This window comes from Mus caroli, unplaced genomic scaffold (assembly GCF_978045245.1).
Source record: "Mus caroli unplaced genomic scaffold, Mus_caroli_1 scaffold_6, whole genome shotgun sequence".
In the NCBI taxonomy this organism is placed as follows: Eukaryota; Metazoa; Chordata; class Mammalia; order Rodentia; family Muridae; genus Mus; species Mus caroli.
In genome coordinates, this window is record NW_028227261.1 from 51,980,139 (window position 1) to 51,984,131 (window position 3,993).

Here is a 3,993-nt window from a genome sequence, read left to right on the forward strand (position 1 = left end):
TCCTTTTTTATGATCTCTGGGTCTGTAGGAATCTCTGTCTACACACACACACACACACACACACACACACACACACACACACACACACCAAGGAGAGAATTGGGTACAATTCACAGGGAACATTAATTAGTGCATATCACATGTGAGCTTGACAGGGCTATGATTTAAACACAAAGATGTCTGAAGAATCGTGATTCAATATTTGAGTTCCATGCTAGTCTGGTGCTATAGTATCCACCTGAACAAACACAACCTGGCACCTTACCATCTCTACAGCTGTTTGACTCTCTCCCTACAGAATTCTACCTACAAAGTGGTAGATGTGAAGGAGCCTCTGATGGGGAAAGGGACTGGGGAAGGATTCTACATATAACTCAGCATGGTGCGAGACAGCTGGAAGAAGCAAGAGTGGTTCCTCCCTCCACTTCCGGGAAATATCAGTCCCATGATTTGAACAATAGTCAGGCTTTCATTCATATCTGGCATGTTTCCTGGGGGCCTACCTAATCAGATTCTGTATCCCTGTCGAACTTCATTTTCTTCACCATCAAAGAGGCATTCCTACAAAGGCTTTTGAGTATTGTATGGGTTTGCATGTTTAGGGCAACTGTGAAAGCTGGCTTTGTCTGCGATTTTATTCTTCAGATATTGCAAAGCTCCTACAATTTCATGGAAAAAGGAGGAGAGAACTCTAAGACTTTTCCAGAAGTTTCCCAACTAACAGATAATGGAATGAAGGCCCAAAGTTTAGTCTACACTCTTACTGTGTCCCAACTTGTTGCTTCCCTTCTGCCTTGGAATGGAAGCAATTCAGGTCAGAATAGCCTATATAGCAAAGGGACCCGAGGAACAAGAGAGAAATGGCTTAGTGAGTAAAAACACTTGCTGCACAGCATTAGGATCTGGGTTCTGATCTTGAACACATCTGAAATACTTGGTGTCATTGTGTTCACAAGCCTGTAACCCCAAAGCCGTGGAGGGTGAGTACAATAGGATTGCTGGGGTTCACTGGTCACCAGCCTACTTCCAACTTCAGTGAAAGACCTTGTCTCAAAGGAATAGGATAAAGAGTGATAAATCAGGGCACCCAACATCATTTTCTGACCTCCATGCACACTCACCTGTGTACACACACACACACACAAACACACAGGTATGCACATACCTGACACACAAAACAAATAAATAAAATTTATAATTTTCCTCAAAAGGAATTTACTAGCTGTCCCAGCTAAAGTGTTAAAGTAGTGTTTCCCATGTGTTCTGCCTGGAGACAGCGGTATTGGAGATTCTCTGTCTGTTCTGCTCCTTGCAGATTGATCACCCTTGTTCCTTCTCAGTAGTTCAGCAGAAATATCTACACATGCCTCCCACTTACTGTTCACATTATGAAAGACAGCATTCTTCACAAAATAACTTTTCAGATAGTCTCCACAAGGTTTCATTTGCCTTCCTCGGGTCTTGCTCATCTTTGTGATCAGGAAATCAGTTTGGTGGTCAGGAGGAGAGTGGTGTGAGATTATCCTTCACCCGCCCTGGCTTCTCTTGAAAAGTGGGTACTGAATAGATACCAGCACAAGCAATCTCCTCAGGACCACAGCAGCATCCAACAAAAGCCCAAGACATAACATCTCCTGTTTCTTAATCCAGAAGTCAGTCAATTCCCAGAACTTTCTTTTGGAATCCTTGATTTATTTGTTTACATAGAATTCTTTCAGAGTCTTCCATGTGCAATCCCATTTATTTTAACAAGCCTTAAATTATTTCCCTATATTATTTCCCTAATTTTAGGCAGGATTTCACACACACACACACACACACACACACACACACACACACACACACTATATGTGTGTATGTGTGTGTGTGTGTATATATATATACACATATAATTTCCCACCCCCACTTTTAACTACCTTGAAAATTAGGAGGGACCTAGTTATATGGAGGAGTTGAGTTGACAGCTTAGCCCTACAGTCAGAAGGATCTGATTTGAATATTGACTCTGACATTTATGTGATGCTTATAACAATTTAATTGTTCAGTTAAAAGTTATTCCTTTGAAGCCACACTTCAATCCACAATGGACTAAAGGCCACATATGATAATGTACGCTATAAACAAATATAAAAGTTGAAGATGTTCAATGAGAGGAGAGGCTCTTGGCTTTGTGAAGGCTCGATGCCCTGGTATAGAGGAATGCCAGGACAGGGAAGCCGGAGTGGGTGCGTTAGTGATCAAGGGGATGGGGGAATGGGATGGGTTTTCAGAGGGGAAATGAGGAAAGGGGATATAATTTGAAATGTAAATAAAGAAAACATCTAATAAAAATGAAAAAGTTGAAGATGTTGTAAATTGCAATATGAACTTAAGACTTGAAGCAAAAGAAGAGCACTGTGGAGTGAGTGTGTGTGTGTGTGTGTGTGTGTGTGGTGTGAAATTTATGTATGTAAGTGAGTGAGTGCATGTGTGCGTGTGTGTGTGTATGTGGTGTGAAATTTATGTATGTAAGTGAGTGAGTGCATGTGTGCGTGTGTGTGTGTATGTGGTGTGAAATTTGTGTATGTAAGTGTGTGTGTGTGTGTGTGTGTGGTGTGAAATTTGTGTGTGTGTGTGTGTGTTTGGTGTATATGTGGGTGTGTGAGTATATGCATGTGTTCCAATCTGTAATACTATGACAGATTAGGAATAATTATAAAATAGAGCTATATGTTATCTAGGAACAAACGAAACGGAAAAACAGGAAGCTAAGTAATTTTTATGAACTGGAGAATCATAAGGAGGAATTAGCCAGGGTCTTTATAGGATCAAACCTTACCCAGACCCTCGTATTTGCATATTCACCTAGGAAAGCAGTTAGGTAAAAGAGATACTAGCTAACCTACTATCTGCTCATTCAAAAGAAATGTTTCCCCAACAAACAAATTAATGGAAAGTCAACCCATGCTCCAAGTAGACTTAATATTATTAAGACATTAGAACCATCCAAAGCAATTCGTGGATTTAATCCCTATTAAAATCACTATGATGGTTGCTCCAGGCATGGAGAAAGCCAAACTAAATTTAAAAGGTAATCAAGGGAGGCTCCCAAATAGCCAAAACAGCCTTGAAAGAGAGTGAAGCTGGAAGTCCCGCACTTCTTAATTTCAATCCTATGTGCATTACAAACCTACATCAATGAAACAGTATGTTGCTGGTAGAGAAATAAATTTGTGGATAAATGGGATAGCATCCAAAATCCAAACCAAACCATTGCATATGTGGTCAAATAATTTTCAACAGAGAGGCAAAGACTATTCAGTAGAGAAAACAAAATGTCTCCAGCACTAGCTCTGCATAATGTGGCAGCAGCTGAGGGAACCAGGTTTGCTGGAGTAATTGTGGTAGCAATGTACCAACCTCAGAAGCTACTGAGATGTCCATTCTGTCACAGTACAGTCCTGAAAAAAAGAAAAAGAAAAGAAAAATATATCTCCAGAAAAAGTTTCCAGAAACAAAAAACCAAACCAAAACAAACAAACAAAACCCCCTGATATCCATGGATAGAAGAATGAAGCCAGATCTTACCGTGAAACCTCATATAGATAATCTCAGTGTAGCCATGACAGAAACATACACCCTGAACTACAACCATTTCAGAAAGAAAAAAGAAAGAGTGGGGGTTTGGGGGCCCTGCACTTGGCAAGGAGTTCTTGGCTATGCCACACAAAATACAGGCAAAACCCAACAACAATGTACAAGTAGGAAACCTGGGGGCTGGAGAGGTGGTTTTGCAGTTAAAAGCAATTACTGCTCTTGTAGAAGATGAGGATTAGTTTCTTCCTAGCACTTACATGGTGGCTCACATCAATCTGTAACTCCAGTTCCAGGGAATCTGACACTTCCTTCTGGCCTCTACAAACATCCAACATAAACATGGTGCCATATATACATGCAGACAAACATCCATACACATAATTTTTAATTATAATAAATGAGCTAAATTGGATGACA

The 3,993-nt window shown here is 40.4% G+C and overlaps 1 non-coding gene across 1 annotated transcript; it reads left to right on the forward strand.

Moving 5' to 3' along the window:
* Positions 1–3,307: 3,307 nt before the first annotated feature.
* On the forward strand, positions 3,308–3,440 carry LOC115030952 (small nucleolar RNA SNORA66). Its single transcript, XR_003836548.1, has one exon. It is a non-coding gene; the product is annotated as a small nucleolar RNA SNORA66 (small nucleolar RNA).
* Positions 3,441–3,993: the final 553 nt, after the last annotated feature.